The following is a 26,728-nucleotide window of genomic DNA, read 5'->3' on the forward strand; positions in this document are numbered from 1 at the left end:
CCAACTCCATGTCTAACTCAGTCATAGCCATGAATGCTTGCAAATTAACTTCCAAAGAAGCAATAGTCATTACGTGACTGAACAGAGCACCACCATCCCATCTGTCTCATCAGCTTTTTGTGTAAAGCAATGAAATCCATTCTGCAAAAAGTCTCATGTAGACTCCCAGTATATAAAACACACAGAAGTGGACATGAATTTTCTATCAGTGTGTCCTGCCAGAATTGTTCCATAAATCCCTTTCCCAAAATTAAGGATATAGCACTCTTTCCTGCAACTTCTCTCTCCCATTCCGCTTGGCCCAATTCTTTATGTATTAACCCTGGGTCTTCAGGAAGAATCCAGTTGGCCTAGGTTTGTGACAGATTTGGGGTATATTCTTCAACAATGCTTTGTGTCAATCACTTAGATTGTGAATTTAAAACTGGCCTAAAGCATCAGAAGATGGTGGAGATATACCTAATGGCCCGTTGAATTTACAAATAGGAAAAAATGCTCATGTAGGGCCCATGGAGTAACTGTTTGTTTTTTAGAAGGTGTCCTGAGATGACAGTGCCTTAGTGAATTCACAGCCCATGCCCTGGCCTTTATCCTGGCAAGATGAGAAATTTGATTTTGTCTACAGGTAGTATGGGCTACTTAGCCTATTACTTGAATCAAATGGATCCTTAGTCCAAGCATAACATCCCTATTGCCCAGGAAGCATTTGAATGGGCACTGTTAAGATGTCCTTGTCTGAAACCTTTTCTTCTATGCTTCTGTGATGAAGCAGTGATTGATTTAATTGACACATTTTATCCTTAGCTATATTGATACAGTGAGGATGTAGTCAAGTGTTGCCAACTTAGAAGACTTTCTGCCTCTGTTACAGGAGAGAACATATCATGTTAGTTAAGAACATGAGTGCTGATCTGGGAATTTACCTGAAGTAAACAAAAATCAAAAACTAATTCAAATGAGATACATGAATCCCTCTGTTTATTGCAGCATTATTTACAATAACCAAGATATGGAAGCAACCTAAGTATGCATCGATAGATGAATGGATAAAGAAGATGTGCTACATGTATGCCATGGAGTATTACTCAACCATAAGAAAGAATGAAATCTTGCCATTTGCTACAACATGAATGGAACTAGATGGTATTATGCTAAGTGAAATAAGTCAAAGACATACCATATGATATCACTTATATGTGGACTCTAACTAAACAAATGAACAAAGAAGATGGAAACAGACTCATAAACACAGAAAACAGACTGGTGGTTGCCACAGAGAAGGGAAGTGAGGGGATGGGAGGAATAGGTGAAGAGGGAAAAGAAGTGAGAATATTTGCTCTCTCGATCTGGATGATGGTTACATGAGTATATACACATGTCAGAATTCATTGAGCTGTATACTAACATTTGTGCATTTTATTGTAGGTACCTCAATTAAAACTAAAAAACCATGAGTGCTGACTTAAAGAGGGCTGGGTTCAAATCCCTGGCACTGCCACATATAAGCAATGTGACCCTTCCTAATTTCCTCAACCTGTCCAACTAATTTTTCCCTTAGTAAAACAAAAAACAACCAAGGGTTGTTGTGAAGGTTGAGAGATAGTGTGTGAAAGTCCTTGGTGCTTGGCACAAGAGCTGGCTTGGTGATTGACAACTGTTAACCTTTGTTGTTTTAGGCCGTCTCTCATCTGTATCCTGTGAACCGGTTTGTATTGATGTTCACATTTAACTTTCAGAGGCTCAGCTTGTTTCTTTTAATTCCAGATTCCAGGAGGATGCCTTGCTGTGGTCCCAAGAGGCTGAACATGGGGTTCTCAGCACAGCTAACAGCTTGGTGTATCCTCTTCTCTGCTCCTGGGGAAGTCACGTCACAAGGACACCCAGTGCTAGTCCCTGCTCACACCTGTGTGCAGTGCCGACCACGCCATTGCTTTGAACCAGGATAAAGGTAGAGACTCCCTCCATGAAGGCACAACTCTTTCTTTTTTGGCTCCCTTGTTAAACCCATCTATGCTCGACCCTCTTCTGCTGTCCAGGTATGTGGATGATAAACAAATTATACACATCACATACATCCATGCTTGTGGGAAATTGAAATGATACACAAGTGTGTAAAAATAAATTATCTTCCTTCATTCTCCCAGCCACACTTTCCCCTGTTAACTGATCATGGCTATTATCTTAGTGTGTATCATTCTAGCCTTTATATACGTATTTGAAAAAAGTAGTATTACATTTGGCAACCTGTCTATTTAACATTTCTTGATCTTTTCATGTCAGTACGTACAAATTACATCACATTCTTTAAAATTTTTTCTTAGATTCCCATATATGGATGAATCAATATTTACCCTGAGAGTATTCATGAATATTTAGCTTCCCAGTTTTGTAATGTAAAAACAAGGTTTTTAGGTTAAAAGGCTTTGCACATTAACATTTTGATAGATACTGCCCAGCTCTCCTCCTAAAAGCTATGCCTACTTTATATTTCTTACAACAGTATGCAGGAAGGCCTATTTCCACATATAGTCACAAATACTGGATCTTATTTACTCTCTTAATTTTTAATGATCTGATGGAAAAACATCTCCTTATTTTAATTTACACTTTTCCCCTGATTATCTGTGAGATTAAGCATCTTTTCACAGGTTTTATTTTTCTTGTGTACTTTTAAACATTTAAACACTGTCAGTTTACATCTTTTTCTCAGTTTTATTTTGGGTTGTTTGTCTTTTTCTGTTGCTGTTTAGGAGCTCTTTGTATATTATGGATTTTAGCTCTTTGCTAAATACATCACAACTGTATTCTCTAGGCTGTCTTTTAACTGCATTTCTGTATCTTTTGTTATAGAAGATCTAAATTTTATCTAGTTGCTTTGGCTTTCATACCTTTAAAATTATATATTTTATATTTGTAAAGGAATGTGAAGTTTAAAAATTATTCAGTTTCTTTTGTGGTCAAACAGGCTAATATTTACATGTTACAAATAATAAAAATATAGCTCAAGTTTAAAGCTCTTGTAAACTTCAGCTGTTTAAAAACAAGTGTTTAATACCTACTATGTGTTTAATGTGTTGGATAATAAAGAAACATGGTCTCTGCCTTCAGGGCATTTGTATGAAAAATACTTAGATATTCCTTAGAAAGTTATATTGGGTATTACTTAGTTAAGTGCTAAATTTGTTACAGGAAAAAAAGTGGAATCAAGGCACTAGGTCAGCTGAGTATGTACACTAGTACCTTGTAAAGGCTATTAGCATAGTGGGAAACTTGAACTGGAGCATAAGCCAGGAAAGATTTACTTAAAAGGTTGCAAAACAAACCACTCCAAAGTTTAGTGGCTTCAAAGAATACCTACTTAAATTGCTCTTAATACTGCAGTTTGTCAATGTTGGTTGGGTTCAGCTGGGCAGTTCTTCTGGTGTGGGCTAAACTTGGCTAATCTTGGCTTCCTTATACATCTTGTATAATAGTCTGGGCTGACTTATTTATGATGACTGCATCTGGGACAGCTGGGATGATGGGTGCTGTTTCTCACATGGGCTCTCAACCTCCAATAGGCTAGCCTGGTTTTGTTTCCCATGGTGGGCAGAGATCTCTAACAGTTTGGGAATGGAGGTTACAAGGCCTTTTGAGGTATAGGCTCATGATTGACACATTGCCATTTTTGTACATTCTGTTGCTTAATTTACCTGGTAACTTACTGAACCAACTCAGATTCAAGGAATGGGAAAATATACTTTAACTTTTGTTGGGAGGTGCTAAAATATTGTGGCCATTTTTGCAGCCTACTGTAGAATTCCATTTCAGACTCATGTTTGCTGAGTGACTTAATCCTTACAGTTATATATGATGATCATGTTCAAAATCTATCTGTGACAAGCTAGGTAGAAATACAAGTAGTAATAGAGTAGAAGTCTGAATACAGATGGCTTTTTTTCTTGGCTGAATGTGCATTTCTTTGGGGAGGAAACTTTCGTCTTGTTTTCAGTAGGATGATTAAGAACATGTTTGGATTTCTAGATGGGCCAGAATGAGATATAGGATAAACCTGCCCCCAAACCCTTTTTTAAAAAAACAAAATATACTGAAAGGGTGAAGGAGATGTGGTGTCTAGTTCTGGCAGTGAATGCCATGACCACAAATGCAAAGAAAGCATTAACTAAAAAAGCTACACATTACAGTTCTCCAACTTAGAAAAGCCAGCTTCTAGTCTTGATTGCTTGTATTCATCTTTATCTTCAAGTTAGTTGACTTGGCTTGAAATTTCTGGTTTAAATCATTGGTGTAATTCCTCTTATCTTATTTTGGTCTTGTAGAAACAGTTCCTAGAAGTTCCATCAATTCTTGTTTTTATTATTTGAAGGTAAGGGGAAGTGACCAGTAAATCCTTTCCCTAAGCTTCTCTCCCTTCTAGTGATCATAAAAGCTTGTTAGTTCAGAAGTAGCTGTGAGGTTCAGGCATAGCCAAATAGACCTGCTGGTTCATGTGTTCATTTACAGAGTTGTGTTCTCTCGGCCAAACCTTCAACTCAGAATGTAGCATGAGTGGTGTCTGGGTGTAACCTAAAATACTATATGTGAAGGTGGTGTTTATTTAAAAACTCAAGGTTATTCTCCACTGTACTCAGTTCTTTTTTAAGGAGGAGACACCTTATTATTTCTATATATTTATACATAAAAAAGTCTGATTTCCTTCTGATTTTTCTTCATGTACAGAATGATGCTAACTAAAATAAATATGCTGTTCAGTAGAAGAACAGTGTATCACGGTGGAGTTGTCCGTGAATGCTGGAGTCAGAATCTTGTTTGAATCAGTATGTCAGCTAAGTTAAGGCACCCTACAGAGATGTATAATGCTAGAGCTTCCAGAAGTCCATACTGTCATTATTGTGAGACATATTTATATTTTTCAGACTGGTCATTAATCACTCAATGTGGTTTTTTTAGGGGGAAGTTGTGAGCTCCCAAAGAATCTTTCTGTACTTCCAGGAACCACAAAGTATGGGCACAATTAAAATGCTGATTTAATTTATTATATTGAGGCATGGAACAAGAATGTTTAAACGATGTTGATGGGGCCAGAATTTCAGAACCCCCTTTTTAAAAATAGAAAACAAATGCCTAGTCCCTTAAATTAAATTATATTAGTAACATGTTTCAGTAAGTTGCTTAGAAGCAAAATTCTTGACATGAATTAAAATTTGAAGATGTATCATTTGTTGTTGATGCTCAGTCTTTGTTAGGGGGAATACATTTCAAAGTGATCTATTTATGAAAATTAAACAGGGAAAATCGCCTTAATAAGGCTGCTTTTCAAAGAAATGTGGATTCTTAAATAACTAAAATGTTTTTATATTCTAAAAGTGGTTTCTATTTTTGATCCTCTTAAAAATTATCTTTGTTACTTCAATTCTGATATTTCCACACAGAATTCCCTTGTCAGGGGGCTTATAAACTCTAAAAGCCAGGAAGGCTTTCGTATGTTTTGGGGTATTGGGTAATTTGTATTTGCAAGGAGAGTTTCATCTGACATCGTTGTGGTTGGGCACTTGGGCCTCCTCCAAATACCCCACAGGACAGGAAGGCAAAGGGCCCCATTGGCAGTCTCTAGGTAGCTGTCCTTTGATGAATGCTGTGTTCTGTGTCTCAAAACCATGCTTTTCTGGTTTCACACAAACTATAAAGTGCCATGAAATAATAGGATAGTTGTTGGCCCTGCTGTACCACACTAAAGGGAAGCTAATAGAGTCGCCTTTGTGTGGACCTCACACGCAGATAATGTTCCGAAAAGCTGCACACCGCCACCGTCATGGGGAAGGGAGGTTTCTCAGTCTGGTTTAGGTTTTATTTTCTTTTGGCATTGATACAGATGTATTTGACTGGCTTTCGAAGTTGACATGGAATAAAACTCTTAGATAATGTTAAAATGATGTGTTCTGCAGTGAATGAAATAAATAAGCCATAAATGATCCTGTTCCTTGCCACACTGGGGCCATTTTTGTGGACCTTGATAGTGCAATTATGGTATGGGAATTAACTGACCCCTGTTGGTCTTGATAATTCTGGTGATGGGAATGCAAACTGGATGGAAGAAATGGAGTAATCTAAGTGTGTTTCCCTGCTGATTAAAATTAAAGCAGTCACAGCAAAGTCAATATTTATTTCATGAACATTTACATGGTGTGAGTTTTCTTCTGGGAACTGTTCCTGTTTCTGTGGAAAAACTCTTTTGACTTAGGTACTAAATAATAATTAACTATTGTTGACATTTTGTTTTTCTCTCCTCCCTTTACTTATCCCCCACATCCATTTAGTCACCAATTCCTGTGGCTTCTCCTCTTTAATAGCTCAATGTTATGCTCCCTGCCCCTGCCATGTGCTCCCAGACCGCCACCACTGCTAACATTGATTTATCTGTCTCCTGTCCTAGGCTGTAAACTATTTGAGTTTACATGAATTACATCTTATGTGGCCACAGTGTCTGGCACATAAAAGGTAATCAGTATATACTTGATGTTTAAATGATGGCTTTTATATAAACCATTTAATTCAGTCATTCTCAACTGGGTGTGGGAGTGATATTGCCCCCCCGCCCCCCACCAAAGAAAGGTTTTTGGTAATGTCTGGAGACACTTTTGGTTGTTACAACTGACGGGTGTGTGTTTGTGTGTGTGTGTGTGTGTGTGTGTGTGTGTGTGTGTGTGTATGCTACTGGCATCTGGTGGGTAGAGACCAGACATGTTGCTGGACATCGTTCAGTGCACACAGTTGTCACAAACAATTATTGGCCCCAAAATGTCAGTAGTGCCAAGGTTAAGAAACCCTACTCTATTTTTAAAACATCTCTCTCAAGTAGATGGGCAGTAGAAGTTTTTTTTTTTTTTTTTTACTCTAGATATGAGAAAACACACAAATGATTAAACAAATACCCAACGAAAGGTAGTGACAAAACCAGGAACTGAACCCTGGGTCCATGATTTTACATCTAGATAATAACTAGATTATTTCAATTACTTACATGTTTATTGTGATTTTTGACTTTAATTATCTGGATAGTAGCTTTGGAAATCTGTTTATATTCTACTTGAAAACTAATAATTCAGAAATTAATAGAGAAAACATTTGTGTGCTCATTTTTATCTCTCATGGAGATTCCTTTATATCTTGTATAAAAACAGTTGAATTTCCTAGACTTATCTTCCCACAGAAAGTAGTTTTCTCTAGTGGAGTGTCTCAATTCCTGCATGGATCTTATTTAATGTAGTTCTGAAAGATTAACAATATTCAATATTGTTAATTTTATATTACTAAGATTAAGATGTGGAATATCTGAATTTGGCCATTTGGTATTTTAAACTAATGCTTGTTAATTTTTCATGCCATGCCTATATGCATTCTGGGACTCCACAAAATACAGCTGCTTTATGTGCATAAATCTGTTTATCACCTGAGTGATAGGTTTGAAATAAAACTGTGGTATGTCTGAACCTAGACCACTGTATGTTGTTTAGCCATTACCTCTCGAGAAACAGCAGAGATGGAATAGAAAAGATGCAGATATAAGGGGTAACTAAATTGGTCAAGGGGAAAAAACAGTTGATTAAAAGAAGTTCTGGTGTGCAAGGACATTTCTAGTGTACAAGCTTAGAGAAATAGATATTTAGGACATATTCTCTCATTAAGGAGTGTTCAAATAGTAAATGAGATGTATGTATCAAAACTAATAATATAGCTAGATGGTCAAATATATGGTAATAACAGGCAACACAGAAGATGAAAAGTATTTTATACTGAAGAAGTCTGGGAAGGAATTAGCTACTAGAAGATGCAAAATACATATATTTAATTCAAGTTGGGAAATGGAAGTTATGAGTATTGGTTAAAAGTATATTTCATAGTAAATTATTCTAGATGCTATTTTTCTTTTATATTGACTAAAGAAATACAACAACCTTCTGCCATCTGTGTCCACATTTTCTTCTTGAGTTCCTTAAAAATCTTTCTATACTATCAATTCCTGATCTTTGCAGGTACTGAATTTTTCTAGGTTCCTTAGGACTCATGCCACGTTGCAAGAATTATAAGCAATATAATAAATCCTTCAATATAAAAATCCTTAAAGTCACTTCAAGTAGAATTTAAAGAATATTCAGAAGAATATAAAACACCTTTATTTTCATCCTACCTTTGAAAGTCATAGTCATAATCTTAGATGCAGATTCAGGTATACATTTTCAAAAATAGGAAAAAGTATATCCATGGTAGAAAATTATGCTTTAGTTCATAGTAGAGAGGAAAGTATTTGACAGTTATTACAGTTAGAGGCAGAAAAGGTAAAATTGCTAATTGACAGTACTTCTGCTCTAACTTGTAAAATCCAAATTAAGTTAGTATTAGATTTAACTATTTTCTAATAAAAATGGCCAACAAAAATGTCAGTTCTGGTTCAATCTAACACTGGCTAGATATGCTGGAAATATAGAACAGTCCAACTTTGATAATAGCAATCAAGGAAAACTATGCATACATTAACAAAACATACTGTAAATACACTAGCAAGAACATCATATTCCTGCTAAAATGGGTTCCATCCGAGAATACCAACGTTTACAAAGGTTGGGCTGTTAGACAACTTAACTCTTTAGTGCCATCTGATTCAAGGCAAAGTACAGTGATATGTTATGAAAAAATTATAAAACTGGGAAATCTCAAATGGACTTTAGAAAAAAACAAACAGGTAACTTGCTGATTTTATCCCCCAAATCTTATTAAAAAATCTTTCAATCCAGCTTGTTTTAAATCCTGCATTTAGCAGAAGTGTTTGAACATATTATTCAAAAAAGCAAAATTAAACAGACCTTGAGATGACATTATTTTACACTGAGATATTATACAAATATTTTTTTTAGCTCATGGAATATGGTAGCTGAAAGGATTAATTTTAAGTTCCAGTCAAACATGTCTCAATTGTAAATAGTAGAAACTGTGGTTTCCAGATCACTTGAAATCTTTTATTTGGCTGAATAGAGGAACATACTATCTCCCTTTAAGTAGAACTGTTGTCAGGCAGAACTGTGAAGCACCCCAAAGTTGTTTTCCGCTTGGTTCCAGACTTATTAGGTGCTTAGTCAAAACACTTTCTGAAAAAAGATAGTGAGTTGACTAGAAGGAATGTTACAGAAACCTCACAAAAATTGAAGCTACTGTGACTCTTAGTATAGGGAAGGGAAGGAAGATGGGGGGAGAGGGTTGGGATATGAAATTTAAAGGTTGCTGTGAGACAGTGCACGTTGGGTGTGGCACAGAACATGCTAAGACAATGTAGTAAGTGTTAATAATGAAAGCCATAAATAAAATAATGAGGGAAAGGGATTTAGTTTATGGCTTAATAAATGAGAATAAATAAGTGGTAGATCCCAGAGGCAGATTCCAGTTCAGTGGAGGGAAAAATACATTTGAATACAGTTTTCCAAAAATGAAATGAGCCAGTGCAACAGAGGACTGGTTGATATAATCCAGATCTGTTAATTCCAAAATCTAGTCATCCTTCAGAAAAGCTGGGGGAGAGGCTTGTTAAAAGTACTCCAGTGGTTCTTCCCTAATAGGTCTGGGTTCGGGGCTCTGAACCAATTTTTATCAGCCCTGAGGTAGGTCTAATGCAGCTGGTATTGAACCAGCATTTGCAAATCACCTGATCTAAATGACCAATGACTAAATGTCCTTATGATGGGGACATCATGGCAGGGAATTCAGTCTTCAGGTAGAAGACTGGAGGAAAACTGAAGCTTCATTAAATTAAATCTATTTTCAGGGTGTTTTTAAAACGTGTGATTCCCACCATCACCCCCCTACCTATGCATTTTATTAAGAACATTTTCAAAAATACAAAAAATTGAGAAAAGTTTACAGTGAATACCCATATCCCAATTGAGGTAAAGTTCATATACAGTAAAATGAACAAACTTAAGTGTATTGTTGTTTGCGACTTCACAAATGAATGCACCTATGTATCCCCGAAACCCGTTCAAAATGTAGAACATGACTGTCATCTCAGAAGATTCTTTCGCACTTTGTCCCAGGCAATCTCCAACTCATCCTTCCCGACCTCTAGCCAAGGAACTACTGTTGTGATTGTTTTCCACTGTGGATTAGTTTTGCCTCTTCTAGATCCTCAAAAAATGAAATCACCCAGTATGTGTCTTTTATATAAGAATTATTTCCATCAACACTTTTTAGAAATTTGTCCATGTCTTATGTATCATTTACTTTATTGCTGAGAAATAAGTGTATTTCTTAGTGTCTACAATGTGCTAGGCGAAGTGTTGATGTTGGGCTTACAATGGTGAGCAAAACCAGCCTTGATTGCTACTTTGAGGGTGTCCACACTTTAGAGGTGAAGACCTTTAAGAATCTCTCCAAACCCTTGATGTGTGACAGTGAGTCAGGGGCAGTTTATCTTTAGGTGTCCTATGAACCTTTCAGCACACTTCTGTTCAAGCAGCTCAAGGTGTCTGCAAGTCTGCACTGCAGCGCTTTGGTTATCCTAATGTTCTCTTTCCTTCTAGTTACAGAGGGAACTGTAAAATAAATCAGTCAATAAAATAAATTAGCTCACCTGTGATTAGCAAAGTTCTGTCTTTTTATGGACAACCTCAGCGTACCTAAAGAAAAGCAGAGGCTCATAGGCTTAATGATTTTTTATGGAGAACAAGGGGTACACAGTATTTGTCCAAATTTCTCTTAGGAAATGAAAGTAGAGTTGAGGTAATTATTGAGGGTTTCCTAAACTAAAAAAAATTAAAAGTAATCTAAGAATTTAGAACCAAATGATCCGGGTAATCATCCTTATTCACACACTAACTCTTTAAGCTTTTTCAGTGAGAAGTTAGATTCTGAAAATTTTAGCATATTGAAGAAGAAAGTGATAATGGGCTGTGAATGTAGGTTTTGTATGGATGTTATTGAAACAGCAGAAATCATGAGCTGTGTGGAAATACTGTCCATGGCAGTGTCTACCTGTGAGGCAGGGTGCTCCTTACCTAGTCTCAGCCATGTGAATGCATTGCTGGGATGAGGACCCTGGGGCCAAGCAATGACTAGAAAGGATGAAGATAAGCACTGAAACTGAGGGGTAAGGTTGATGAATAAGCAGCAAGAAAACTGAGAGGTGAAATGAGGTCCAAGGTATGTAACAAACTGGTCTGTTGAGACATTTGAAATGGAGAAATGGTTGATCCTCATTATATTCACAGATTCCATATTTATGAATTTGCCTACTTGTTAAAATTTATTTGCAATATCCAAATCAATACTCATAGTGCTTTTGCAGTCATTCATGGACATTCACAGAGCTATGAAAAATTTAGTCACCCTACGTGCACACTCTCAGCTCAGGTCAAACAAGCTGGTGCTCTGCCTTTGTCTTTCATTGCTTGTACCATAGATGAGTGTTTTTTTTTTTTTTTTTTTTTGTGTGTGTATGTGGTCTATTTAGTGCCCACTTCACCAACAGGAAGTTGGTGATTTTGCTATTGAGAATGCTCCCCAAGTATAATACTGATATACTGTCTAGTGTTCTTAGGCACAAGAAGTCTGTGATGTGCCTTACAGAGAGAACACGTTTGTTATATAAGCTGCTTTCAAGGATGAACTACAGTGCCACTGGCCGTGAGCTTGATTTTAATGACTTGATGATATGTATTAAATAAGGTGCATTTAAACAGAAACACATAAAACAAGGTTATGGTTGACAAAAATGTGACCAGAAACTCACAAGAACCCAGCTCTGTTTCCCTAGGGACAATAGTTCAGTATTTGCTAATTCAGTGTTTGTAGCAACTTTATGAAACGTAACTACCATGAATGATGAGAATCAACTCTAATACCTTGGGTAGGTTAAAGAAACAGATTGGACACTTCAGTGTTTATCTTTAAAGCTCAGATTCTTGGAGCTTTCTCAGGAGCACTTATTTTCAAGAGCATGTTGGCAAACCTAGTCTTCAGAGTGGTACTAGTTTTGTGAAATAATTATTATACTTGTTTAGGAAGTTGGGAAGCTGAACATTCCATTTATTTAACATCCTTCTAAACTGATCATTTTAATTATGTTCTTTGATTTCATAGATATTTGTTGTGTGAAAATTTGCTGCATTTACCTTAAATATAACTCTAATAAAATAATTACTTAAAAACCTGTAATATCAGCTTCTTACTTTGGCTTTATATAGAAATTTGTTCTCAGACCTTTTAAGATTATTCCTTTCCCACAGCCTGACTCTTGGGGCTGGAATTAGAATCTAGTGGGCAGTTCATGAGGAAGGTTTAGAAGCCTGTCTGAACAAAGATAGCCCTTGGAAGAGAATGGACCATAGACTGGGGAATAAAGTGTTTGTGGACAAGCCAGAGAGATAAAGGGTATCAGGGAACCTCAAATCTGACCATAGGCTGGGACAGATAGGATGCCAAAAAGATGAAGCTGAGGCCAGCAGGGGACAAGTAGCTGAGAGAATGGATGAAGTCAGGGTAAAGCTCAAACTGGAATCCACATCTGTTTATTCTAACCTCACTCTTCTTGGGCCTGTGACCTAAAAGTAGCAGGGCAGACTTGGACCTTCCTACATGTTTTAATTTTACTAATATTAGTGACCAAGCATTTCTTATGCATCTGATGTATAAGGAATATAAAACACAGACATGACAGACCTTATTTTGAAGAATCAGTAATTTGTGGAGGGCAAGATAAAGTATGCATAGGAAATTATGGATAATAAGATGACACTGATGAGTATAATATTACCTAAAATTCAATATGTAAATAATGGGGAAAGGAAATATCAAAGTGGGGAGGATACGTGATCTTGTTTTGCTAAATGTACAACCAGTCACACAAAGGTTTATCTCCTATATCAAAAAAATAAAAAGCAGAGAATTTAAGATAAAAAGTTTTATAAAGTTGATTTAAAAATACGTTTATGTTTCAGACTATATCTTGGTAAGAATAACTCATTGATAACATGCAAAAAAAAATCATGCAAAAAGTAAATCTCCCAAGTCAAGTACTTCCTGAATATACATGATTTGCTCAGTAGGGGCCAAAGGTAACACTAATAAAAGGATAAGAGCAGATCTCTTTCCTTCTATAGCCAAATCAGAGAAATTTCTAAGGAAATAGCAAACAAAATATAAGATGCCAAGATGAGTGTTGCAATTTATTTTTATGATTTTAAGTCATGTAAGTAATAGTATTTCAGCTTTTAAAAAAATCAATATTTTTCTTTTTTAAAATTGAAGTATAGTTGATATACAGTCTTATATTGGCTTCAGGCGTACAACACAGTGGTTCAGCGGTTACCCACATTATGAAATCCTAACCCCAACTAGTGCAATTACTATCTGTCAACATAGGAAGATGTTACAGAATCACTGGCTATATTATCCATGCTGTGCTATCATTCCTGTGACCAACTGATATTATGACTGAGAATTTTTGTGCCCTTTTATCCCTCTCACCTCTCCATTCACATATCCCAACTCCTCTCCCATAGTAACCACCAGTTACTTCTCAGAGTCTATGAATCTACTGCTATTTTGTCCATTTTATTGTATTTTTTTTATATTTTACAAATTAGTGAAATCATATGGAATTTGTCTTTCTCCCCCTGGCTTGTTTCACTGAGCATAATACCCTCTAGGTCCATTCATGTTGTTGCAAATGGCAGGAATTCTTTCTTTCTCATGGCTGAATAATATTCCATTGTGTATATGTGCCATATCTTTATCCATTTATCTATTGATGGACATTTAGGTTGCTTCCATATCTTGGCTATTGTAAATAATGAAGCAATAACCATAGGGGTGCATATATCTTTTTAAGTCAGGGATTTTTTTTTCTTTGGGAAAATTCCTAGAAGTGAAATTGTTGGGTCAGATGGCATTTCTATTTTCAGTTTTTTGAGGAACCTCCAAACTGCTTTCCACAGTGGTTGTACCAATTTACATTTCCATCAGCAGTGTAGGAGGGTTCCCTTTTCTCCACATCCTTGCCAACACTTGTTATTTCTTGTCTTTTGCATAGTGGTGTGAGGTGAAATATCATTGTGGTTTGATTTTGACTGGTGTGAGGTGAGATATGATTGTGGTTTGATTTGCATTTCCCTGACAATTAGTGATGTGAAGCATCTTTTCATGTGCCTGTTGGCCATCTGTATTTCTTCTTCAGAAAGAAATCAGTTCAGGTCCTCTGCCCAATTTTTAATCAGGTTATTTGTTTTTTTGGTGTTGAGTCATATGAGTTCTTTATATATTTTGGGTGTTAACCCCTTATTGGATAATTTCCAAGCATATTCTCCTATACTGTTCATTGCCTTTTCATTCTATTGATGGTGTCCTGTGCTGTACAGAAACTTTTTGGCTTGATGTAGTCCCATTTGTTTATTTTTGATTTTGTTTCCCTAGACTGGGGAGATGTGTCCAGAAAAAAATTGCTCATGCTTATGTTTAAGAGAGTTTTGCCCATGTTTTCTTCTAAGAGTATTATGGTTTCATGTCTTAAATTTAGGTCCTTAATCCAGTTCAAGTGTACTTTTGTATATGGAGATAGACAGTAATCCAGTTTCATTCTCTTGCATGTAGCTTTCCCAACACCAGTTATTGAAGTCTTTTCCTCATTGTATATTCTTGGCTCCTTTATAGTATATTAATTGACCATATATGCATGGGTTTATTTCTGGGCTCTCTATTCTGTTTCAATGATCTATGGGTCTGTTCTTATGCCCATACCATATTGTTTTGGTTACTATAGTTTTGTAGTATAACTTGAAGTCAGGGAGTGTAATCCCCCTACTTTGTTCCTCTTTCTCAGGATTGCTTTGGCTATTTGGGGTCTTTTGTGGTTCCATGTGAATTTTAGAACTCTTTGTTCTAGTTCATTGAAGAATGCTGTTGATATTTTGATAGGGATGATAGGGATTGCATTGAATCTGTACATTGCTTTGGGCAGGATGGCCATTTTGATAGTATTAATTCTTCCTATCCATGAGCATGGGATAGATTTCCATTTATTGGTATCTTCTTTAATTTCTCTCGTAAGTGTCTTATAGTTTTCAGAGTATAGTTCTTTTACCACCTTGATTTAGTTTTATTCCTAGGTATTTTATTCTTTTTGATACAATTGTAAATGGAATTATTTTCCTGATTTCTTTATGCAAGTTCATTGATAGTATATAGGAAAACAACATATTTCTGTGTATTAATTTTGTATCCTGCAACTTTGCTGAATCCAGTTAATTAGCTCTAATAGTTTTTTGGTGGAGTTTTTAGGGTTTTCTATGTATAATATGTCATCTGCGAATAGTTGCAATTTAATTTTTACCTTACCAGTTTGAATGCCTTTTATCTCTTTGTGTTGTCTGCCTGGCTAGGATCTCCAGTACTGTGTTGAATAAAAGTTGTGGGAGTGGGCATCCTTGTCTTGTTCCTGATCTTAGAGGAAAAGCTTTCTGCTTTTCACCATTGAGTATGATGTTAGCTGTAGGTTTATCATTTATGGCCTTTATTATGTTGAGGTACTTGCCCTCTATACCCATTTTGTTGAGAGTTTTTATCATGAATGGATGTTGAATTTTGTCAAATGCTTTTTCAGCCATCTATTGAGATGATCATGTGGTTTTTATCCTTCCTTGTGTTAATATGGTGTATCACATTAATTGATTTATGAATATTTTACCATACTTGCATCCCTGGAATAAATCCTACTTGATCAATATGTTTGAATTGCAGTCTTTTTCTTCCTTTAGTTAGTATTTGTTTTGTTTATTTAGGTGCTCCTGTGTTGGGTACATAGATATTTATAATTGTTATATCCTCTTGTTGGACTGATCCCTTTATCGTTATGCAATGTCCTTCTTTGTCTCTTGTTACTTTCTTTGTTTTTGTCTCTTGTTACTTTCTTTGTTTTGAAGTCACTTTAGCTTTTTATTTTTTTCTTCTAAATGTAATGTATTTTTTTCTTCATCTGTCTTCAATATTTTTTCAGCAGTTTGACTATGTGTAGGTGTTTTTTTTTTTAATCCTGCTTGTGGTTCCTTGTGATTCTTGGATCTGTAGTTTGTTGTTTTTCATTAATTTTGGAAAATTCTTTACCATTTATACCTCCAAATATTTCTATTTCTCCCTTTTCCTCCTTGGACACCAGTAACACATATGTTAGGCCATTTGATATTGTCCTACAGCTCTTTTTTGTTTTATAAATTTTATTATTTTCTTTTTTTTGTGTGTGTTTCAGTTTCAATATGTTCTATTCATCTAGATTCATTGTGTCCTGCCAGCTGAGCCCATCAACAGAATTCATTTCTAAAGTTATGTCTTTCCATATTTAGCATTGTCATTTGACACTGTTTTAGTAGTTTCAGTCACTTTGCCAAACTTTCTTTTCATGTGTTTTCCGTCTTTTCCTCTAGATCCTTTAAGATATCAATCATAGTTACTTTAAAGTCCTTGTTTGAAAGTTCCAACAAGTAATGTTTGTGCTCTTGTTGATTGGTTTATTATTTGACAATGGCTTGTTTGCCTTGCTTTTTGATATGCTGTACTTCTTATCAAATGCTGGACATTATGTGCAGAAGATTTGAAGAGACTGACTTAAATAGTGATTTCTGCTTGGTAGGGGGCATACCTGTTCTTGCATGCCATTAGTATGGAGTTTGAATCAGTCTGTTTGAATTGAATTTGGGTTTTCTTGTTGAGGTTATCTTAAATTCACCACAGGCTTCAAATTACCCCAGTGGTGGCTGCTATTATCGTGCTAAGAGTAGGGTGCTAATAGGTTTTTCTCAATGTTCCTGTGGTATCCTGCTAGTCTGAGCCACAGAACAGATCTCTATGTTCTCACTTTTCCCAATGAAAGGCTGCTATTGCTTGTTGGTTGGTGTTGGGCTCATGGTGGAGTCTGGGAGTTCTCTACTGTGTTCGTCCAGCCTCAGTCTTGGGCAGCCCCTGTGTGCCTGGGCCTTGGGTGTTAGCATTTTCTAAGTGTTTCTTCCTCCCTTCCCCCGGAAGCCAAATAGGGCCTTGTGTCTGTGGTCTTAGGTTAGAGAGAATTTATCTCTTCCAGAAGAAGCTGACCTTTTCTTGGCATCAGTCCAGACTCCTGGGTCCAAGAAAAGGATTACCTGTTTCACTCCAGAGACAGAGGGTTTCTGCTTCTGCCCCTTTGTCATAAGCAGTGGATCTTTGTCTGGATTCTGGGGGAAATAGGGTTTGTAGTCTCTCCTTTAGTGTTTTTAGGCTGTTGCTTCATAAGAGAAAAGAGCCCCTCAGACTGTCTATCCCCAGCAGCAGCAGATGTGCCACCAAAGGGGCTCTCATAGGTTTTCTGTCCTGCACCCACTCCTTCTTGTACGCGTACCCTGCAGAGGCTCATGGAACAGAGGTTGTTAGCTTCTCTTATGTCTCGGGCTTCTAAGCTATTTGCCCTTGAAGAATTCAGTAAATTTCTGGCTAATTTCTTCTTTGGAAAGGCTTGTCTCTCCTTGGAATTCAGGTCCCTTGGTTGCATTATGATGTCAGCTCTCTGATGGGCTTAAGCATCGTAATTTTGTAGATTATGTAACTGTTTTTGCTGTTAGAGGGGGAGTGTTGTTCTTCTATGACATTCAACATCAACTCTGAATTTTTTTTTTTACTTAACCTGTGTGCATGTGTATTAACATGCTCATTAAAACAAAATCTTGGGATCAACTGGAAAGCACTAAAAATGCTCAGAGAGTAAACATAACCATCCTTTTCATCTTTGCATCTGTGAGGTAGTTCAAACAGTTGAAACAATATTAATAACATTAACCTCGAATTTCCCTGAAGCTGTTTCCGAATCCTTAGTTATAATATATTTGAATTATAATTAGCCCCTATCCCTCCTCCCTCCTTTCCCTTCCAAAGGAATAAAAAATGGGGATTGAGGCTGCATGTCTTCTGTTGCAAACTGACAAAGGTTCGAGAAGCTGGGGTGAGCATTGTAGGGACTGGGGGGGGGCTGCAGTAGTGACTAGAGTTGCAGCTATGTATGTGGGAAGGGGCAACATTTATGTAAGGAACAAAACAAGGGAAAAGTTTTTTTTTTTCCTTCTCAGTGTCAGTGTTAGTGCAGATCAACATCAGGCCAAATCTTTATCAGGATCCTATCTTTATTGTACCTGCTAAGGTGTTTCTTTTTTGATTACAAACATTTTTACTTTTATAATCAGTAAAGTTTAGATAATAGGTAAGGCCACAATGGAGGAAATGTAATGGAAAATTCAAATAGATTTCTTAACCTATAGAGACACGTTAACTTTCCATGTTATCTGTGAGATGGCACTTTCTTTCTTTAAAGCATTTATTACACATTAAAAATTCTTAGAAGCATGTATTGTCTTGTGTTTCAGAACTAGATTTTGTTTCTATGTGAATATATCTCAAAAGGACTTTACTATATTTCTCCAAATCTAAGATTCATTTTTTAAAAACATTTTAATATCTCTGAAATCAGGATGTTTTTTACAATTGATAGATCATCATAACCAGCATGGCTTTTTTCTTTGTAAATAAAATAATAGTATGTCTGACAATTGATAGCATCTTAGATTTGAGGAAATATGATATCAGATAGGCAATTTCATAGATTAAGTAACTAATAACCATCTGAATTTTATTTTTTTGGTAGAAGTAGGTAAAACTTCCTTGACATTTTCTAGGTTGATCTCACAAGGTGATTTGTGCCTGCATTTAAGATGTTTAAAAACTTTATATTTGAACTTAAAAAATGAACTAAATCATATTAACTTTCAACTGTGGTTAAAAAAATGTAATGCCTCTCTTCCTATAGATTTATAGTGTTTTTATTTTCCCCTTTTCATCTTAATCATAGTCTCCTTAGTAAGTGACTGTTCTGTTTTCTTTCCCCCTGTTATTGTCACAGAAACTAGCTGCCTATATTTTAGGTTCATGAAAAGATTCTCCAAAATTCTACACATAGGGAAGTTGTACTCAAGTGAGCATTTGGTACTGCAGTTCTTCATTTTCTGCAAAGGAACTCATATCTACAGGACAAGATTTTAGTATTATTGCCATGCAAATGGTGGCAGAAATCTATAGCAGGAAAAATTCTTTAGCTACTTTGTGAACTGAAGTTTTGTTTTTTATGGTGGGGTAGATTATAATTTGTTGTCTTTGCCTCATAAGAATCCAGTTGTCTTGATTACATTGTCTGGATATCAAAGGATGACTAAGCCTTACTCCCTTTTCTTATCCCTTTAAGTGAAAGACTTGTGAAATAATAATTTAAAAAAACCTTGTTGTTCATATCCACTAATAGCCTTATTTAATTAAAGGCAGAAAATCTTAGTTATACTAAATGTTATACATGACCTTGATATCAAAAAGTACACTCAGGTTTTTAATGGATTTTTTCATTTTCTTTGATGTTGGGTCGTAAATGTATATATACAGTTGAAAGGTCAGATAATTTGGAGAAGTAAATATTCTTTCTTACTATCAACATAGAATTCAGGACTGTTCTCTGAAAAGTGGTCACTTTGATGGGCAAATATGGTGATGGAAAGAAAACTGTTTCCTTACCTACTTAGATAAAAACATTTTATTTGATTTGGTGGCTTTTCTTTGATGCAGTCTTGTTCATTCTCCCTCATATATTCATTCTTCTGTCCACTAACACACAAGTTCTTTCACCCATGTATTCTGAATAGATACATAAAGAAAAACAATTGAGTAGAATTCTGATTGAGCAAAATAAGCATGATCAAACCAGAGTTCTGACATGTGTATTGAAACAATTACAAGGAGTCATAACTGGACCCTCTCTTAAAGCCAGTCAGGCTCATTCTGGGATCACCTTTCTTTGAACATATTAAAAAAAATGTGTATGGAGGCTCCTTCTAGTGCTTTAAGGGAATACATCTAGAACAGCAATACTAAATCAAACCAAAACCAACTCAACTCAACACCATGATATTTTAACACATTGGAATGTGAAGAAAATGAACTTTCTCGTGTAAATACAATAGAAGTGAAATGCTTCTTGAAAGAGCAATGTGGTTGGCTGGATTTAGGAAGAAATAAATGTTTGGTGAATTTTGGACTTAGGTGTAGGAGAGTATAGTTAATTCTTGGTATTAGTGAAATGCTAATATATTAGAAAACACCTCATTAGAAAACTTCAGGATATTGGTGAATCAAGTGAATTTCGGGTTGGTTGGAGTGCCGGGGTTATAAACAAATGCTTTATCAAGCACTCATGTCATAATTTTTAAAGATATGTAGAGAATCTACCACAAATTCATAGAAATACTCTTTCCACCAGAAAAGCTGCCTTCCCCCTGACATTTAATAACTGTAAAGTGTAAGTGTAATTAATAATAAATGTTTATATACCAATTGTTTTTTAGTTAAGAAATAAAAAATGGAAACAAGGAAAAACTGACTCATTTTGAAACTAGAAAAACTGACCCATAGAGGTATTAGATATGTATGAAGTGGTTTGGAGTTAATGGTTGTTTTTAAAGAAATTCAAAAGGAAAAACATGTATCAAAACATGATACTAGAAGGATAAAAAGTATTTAAAAGCCTAATTACTATAGCTCATGCAACAATTGAAATATTTCTCAAATGTTCAAGACTTTTATTTATTATTAAAATAGATCTATTATTAAAAATAAATTGCAAAGTTCTGTGGCTTTAATGCAGGTTCATTCACAGAAGAAAATGAAAGCCCTTTGTAAAATATGAAAACCAGCTTGACTTAAACAAATGCCAGAAGAAATTATAATTGTAAAAATGAGATGTCGACTATCTTTATTACAGTGGCTGTGTTGTTTCCAATAACAATTTGGCATTTTATTTAGTCTGTAACAATCTACAATTGAAATATAAAATAAAGATTTTTCTTTTATTTCCCTCTGAAGTTCTGTGCCAAGCTAAGCAGAACTGAATGAAACATCTGTGGATGATTAAAACAAGCTTTCCTATGGGGTTTTGAATAGAAAGTAAACATGGATTTTATCCATAGTCAACAGCATTTACAAATGTAAAGGGAGGAAGCTACTGAGTTTTTGAAGAATGAGCTGTTAGAGAGGAAATAGAAGCATGGAACGGCAGATGGCGATAATTAGTTCCATACGGTGAAAGGCTGCTATTAAAAAAAAAAAAAAAGGACAGGAGATGCTTTGGTTGGGTGATATTTCACTGAAGCAGTTTTTGTGTCTTATTTCCTATCTTTGTCTTCCTAGACTAGTTCCATCTCATGAAACCAATCAAATGTGACTGATATATGTGAAGGATTTTGTTCGAGTGAATGTTGGTGCTCATGAGTGAGAAAACCCTGAGTCAGGGCGTTAGGCAGGCGGGTGAAACGCTCCACTGGACGTCTTCTACCTGGGGTCTTTCAGTTCTCCCATCTTTCCCGCTTAACTGTATTCCAGGTCAGTCACAGTTCCCTGACTGCTTGAGACCACGTTGCGTAGGGCCTAAGAACCCAGGCTTCGGCAGGGCTGCCTGGATTCGAATTCTGCTTCCCCCCACTCACTAGCTCTGTGAGCTTGGGGGATTACCTAACCTTTCTATGCCTCAGTTTTCTCATCTGTGGAATGGGAATAGTTGTAATGCTTACCTTAGTATATTGGGCAACCTCATGGTACAAGTATTATAAGGATTAAAATAATATCTTTAATAACTGTCCACTAAAGGCATTTGGATCCCACCCTAGACCTACTGAATAAAAAATCTGTATACTTTTTTGATATCATATACCTCTTACAGTAAACGATTTTGATCATTTCATGATAGGCTTGTTCATATAGTAATTTATGTGTGTAACTGTTCTAATACAGTATATATGTTTTATAGCATATACAAAATATTTTAAAAGAGTGAGATAAAAAATTAATACAAAAAGTTTGAGCATCTTTTCCCCATATCCCAGTGGGTTTGGATTCGGAGGTCACTAGATTAGAAAGTATTTGGTGAGTTGAACTGACACACGAGTAGGACTGAATTCAACTAACGGAAATCTTTACTCAACAACAAAGAGCGACACAGCCCCAAGGCTTGGCCAGTGAGTTTCCCCGTGCCCTGTGCATATTCCAAGGCCAAATGTGAAGTCCTGTTCCTACTTCCCTGTGTTTTGCATTTCAACAATATTTTTTGTTTACTTTCGTCACTTTGTTCTTTGTGCTTTTTTATATTGCCATCCAACTCATTATATACTGTTGTGACCTTGACAGTGTTCAAAATCCTCTGTTCTTAGTCATAAATGTCTGTAGTTTTGAGAAAAAAGATAAAGTAAGCTCCTTGTTTTTCATTGTTGATAAAGGTTTCCTTACTTCCCCCTTATTTCAGTTTTCTTCCCAACTGGCAGCAGTGCGGCTGCTTTCTTAGTTCTGGGTCACGAGCTACCCTGCCTCAGTTAGGCTGCATCAATATTTAGAGGTGTTTATCTTCTTTCGTTCCCTCGCCAAACCTTTCTGTAGCTTCATAATTATCTGAGGCAGTAGCCACTCTTAAGAACATACCCTGTCACCTTGAAATCAAGTGGGTTTTTAGCTGAAAACTCAGGCAAGGTCTTAAAGGCGTTGTTTCTCTCAGCTATGAAGAGTGAGGGAGAATTTGAACATGACAAGACTTAGTTGTAATGATATTTAGATGATGGATTCCATTACCCCGCATAATGTGGGATATTGACATTTTATTCAAACATGTAATCCTTGTCATTGAGTGTGAGAAGGAGAGAGATTGTTACCTGGAGTAGGGACAACACAGGATGGCACTACAGAGAAATGACATAAAGCCTAATAATAATGATAATCACTTTCTACTTCCATCTTGTCATTTTCAGAATTCACATGATGTCCTGTGGTATTGTCTTAATGATTCTAAGTGGCTGCTGTGCTTCTGAGCAATGTTTGGGCACATCTTATTATGTAAATGCCTTAAGTACACATTAACATTAATTATACTTGGTTACTGAAATAAAATATTTGATTTATGTCCTTAGAATCAGATCTTGTAATCAGAAGAAATTCATTGTAGAATTACTTGTAGGTAACTTGCATTTGGGTTATAATACATGTTCTTTTATACCATTAATATCTTGAGGCTAGAAAAAAAGTCATTACTACCTTAGTGACATCAACTTTGTGGTAAATATTCAAGAACAACAATATGGTGGTATACATTACTGTTTATCTAGAGAGATTTAAGAAGAGGGTTTTTGTTTAATTTGAATGCCCCATATTTATGATACACTGATATAATTTATAAATAATTTTAATACCATAATAAACAAATACATAAGTGCTATACATTTGTATACTCTCTGTAAGAGTTCAGTCTTTCAGCGTTCTTGTAGGAACAAGATAACAGCCTAGAATTAAATATCCCTACTTCCCTTCCTAAAAATCATACAAGAAGAAAGTAACATATTAAAGTCAAGGAGAACAGGACACTTGACGGAGTGATGAAAAAAGGAGTCAACCATTCACAGTCTGTAGGGAAGACCATTCCAGATGGAGATGACAGTAGTTGCAGAAGTCCTGGTGTAGAAATGAGATTGTGTACTGGAGGAACAGCAAGAAGACCTGTGGGTGATTAAAGTGAAGGAATGGAGAGACTGTTAGGAGATTATGGTGGAAAAAAAGCAGGCAGGATCCTGAACATGCAGGGCCTTGTAGGCCAAAATAAGGAATTTGGATATTAAAACACTGTAGACAGCTGTTGGAGCATTTTGAGCGGGAGAGTGACATGATTTGATTTATTCCTTTACAGATCACTTTGTTATTGGGACAATGGTGAAATTTGAGTAAGGTCTATAGATTAGATAATAAAATTGTATCAGTGTCAATTTCCTGATTTTAATAACTGTGCTGTTTATGTAAGAGAAAATTCTTGTTTTTAGGAAACCTGAATGGAAGTTTTTAGGGGTGAAAAGGTGAGATGTTGCAAATGTTTCAGAAAAGAATGTATGTGGGGAGAGAGAATGATAAGCAATTATAAAAATTACTTCTTGGAAATTTGGGGGTAAGGCATACAGCAATTCTTTTATACTAACCTTGCAAATTTCTGTAAGTCTGAAATAATTTCAAAAATAAGTAAAAAAGAAAAAAAAGTTCATGCTGGCCTGTGTGGGGAATGATTTATAGGTGGGCAAATGTGTAAGTAGGGAGATCAGTAAGAGAACATTACAGTGTTCTACGAGAGCAATGATTGTGGCTTGGAGAGAGTCAGTAGCCATAAAAGTAGAGAAAAGTGGTCAGATTCAAGATTTAAATTATTGATAGGATTTGCTCATATGTGTGTGTGGTTGGTGAGGGGAGGAAAGGAATGATATATAAAGTCAGGTTTCTTGTCTATAGGGATGCCATTTTTGGAGATGGGAAGACTGAAGTTCAGAATATAGAAAAAGTTATCCTTTTTTTTTGAGCTTTTGGGTTACTGGAGTTGATGGTAATGGAACTTACAACCTGCTTTTTACAAAAGTTGATTCTTTAATCTGACAAAACCAGAGGTTAAGTTCCTGTAAAGGTCAATTTGTTTTGCTTTATTCCAGCGGTGGGGTCCGTCTTTGAAAGAATATATGATGCGTTGCAAGAGAGCAAGCAGGTGAGTGGATCACTGAAAATCCACCACCACATTTGGCTAAACCACTCAGAACAGTACCTTGCTATGACCACTCAAGAATAAAATACAAGGGTAATCATACAGAAAAATTTCAAGAAAATATGTATTATACTATGAAAGTGATATGGACTTGTGTATACATTCAAACAGTATGGAAGTAAAAAGTACAATTTTCCCTCTCTCCTAATTTCAGAGTCCAGAAAAAACCTCCATTAACACTTGGTGTTCTCTCCACACCTAGACATACATAACAGTTTAACTTTTATTTATTTTTTGTTAAAATGATTGTATTGGTTATCTCTTGCTGTGTAGCAAATTCTCCCCAAATCTAGCTGCTTAAAACAACAAACATTATTTCAAGGTTCCTTGGGCCAGGAATTTGGGTGTGGCTTAGCTGGATCTTCTGCTTCAGGGTCTCTCATGAAGCTGTAATTACGGTGCTGGCTGGAGCTGCGGTCTCACGTGAAGGGACAATTGGGGAGAGACTTCATTCTAAGCTCACCCATGTGCTTGTTGGCAGGATTCTCTTACTTGTGAGGCCGATGGAGTAAACGTCAGTTCACTGTTGGCTGGAGACCTCCCTCAGTTTTTTGCTACATGGGCCTTTTCATAGTGTAGCTCACAACATGGCAGCTGGCTTCCTACACAGGAAGGGAGGCAGTTGGTGCACAGCGAGCAAGAGGAAGTCGCCATGTTTGTAGCCTAATACTAGAGGTGATGAGCCATCACTTTGGTCATATTCTATTCACGAGAAGTGAATCTCTAGATCCAGCTCACATTCAAGGGGAGGGGATTACACGAAGGGGTGAATATGGTGTGCACGGGGGCCTCCTGAGAGGCTGTCTACCATATATGTAGTTACAGAGCTGAAGTTTTCATGTAGTAGTGTGCTATGAGTATCCTTCCATGTTAGTATAACTAGATCTACCTTAAGTTATTTTTAATTGTTCTGTGGTGTTCCTTTGTATGGACATGTCACACTTTCAACAATTTCTCATTGGTTTATTGGAACTTAATAATAATATTTATGTTTAAAGTTTTTTTTTCCATAGTTGTGATTACAGACTCTTTCTCATTCCTAAAGTACTTATTTGGGTTTTATTTCCTTATTTTCTTAGATATACATGTCAGAGACTCTTATTTTCTTAGATATGCATATCAGTTCTCTCTGGGGAGTACTGAAGTTGATCCCAAAGGTGTTGTAAATTAGAAGGCTGCCCCTCAGTATGAAGCTTTTGAGATAAGCAAACAGGCATCATTCATGGAAAGATGGGTTATTTCTGTCTGCTGCCTCTTCTCTGGGCCCTGGGTGATTAGCCACGGGGAGTCTACATGAGCCTTTTAAGAACCGTCTTTGAGTTCACTAAGGCCCGTGTTTCTCATGAAGTAAGCCCCATTGGTTTTCAAAGTTAGATATTTTGGGGGCTCATTTCTCAGGTGGAAGTCTTACAAGATGTGGGCTACAAACCTTTTGTTTCTTGTGAACTCCCTCGGTTTTGTGTTGCTGTGCTAGGGTGGGGTTTATGGGAAAATTGTGTCTTAGCTTCTCTTACCTGTTTTGATGTGGTTTTTCTAATTTGCCTCATGCTCAGGAGTCGGCTGGTCTCTGATTTCTTTCAGAAGGAGTTGTTCCATATGTAGCTGTGATTCAGTGTGTCTGTGGGAGGAGGTAAGTTCAGGAGCCTCCTGTGTTGCTGTTTTGAAACTGAATGCTGTCAATTTTATCTTCAGAAATCCAGCTCTTAGTTTCATTGATCTGTTCTGTTATTTTTCTGGGTTTTATTTCACTTATTTCTGTTCTGATGTTTTTCCTTTCTTCTGTCAACTTTGGGCTTAGTTATCTTTCTAGTTCCTTGAGGTATAAAGTTAGGTTATTTGAGATCTTTATTTTTTCTTAATGCAGGTGTTTATGTTATAAACTTCCCTCTTAGGACTGCTTTTGTTGCATCCTCTAGGTTTTGGTATGTTGTATTTCCATTTTGGTTTGTTTTGATTTCCCTTTTGATTTCTTCTTTTACCCATTGGTTATTCAGGAATGTTTTTTAATCTCCACGTATTTGT

General features: G+C 36.2%; 1 long non-coding RNA gene across 2 annotated transcripts in view; it reads left to right on the plus strand.

Moving 5' to 3' along the window:
* Positions 1-26,728, plus strand: part of LOC140847125 (uncharacterized) — a 749,959-nt gene that overhangs the window by 76,663 nt on the left and 646,568 nt on the right. The window contains exon 3 of one of the 2 annotated variants that reach the window (XR_012126813.1): positions 1,765-2,036. This is a non-coding gene — a long non-coding RNA (uncharacterized lncRNA). Of the gene's footprint in view, positions 1-1,764; positions 15,122-26,728 lie in introns of those variants that run through there. The other variant, XR_012126812.1, reaches the window with a different exon arrangement.

The sequence above is a fragment of the Manis javanica genome, chromosome 17, assembly GCF_040802235.1.
Source record: "Manis javanica isolate MJ-LG chromosome 17, MJ_LKY, whole genome shotgun sequence".
In the NCBI taxonomy this organism is placed as follows: domain Eukaryota; kingdom Metazoa; phylum Chordata; class Mammalia; order Pholidota; family Manidae; genus Manis; species Manis javanica.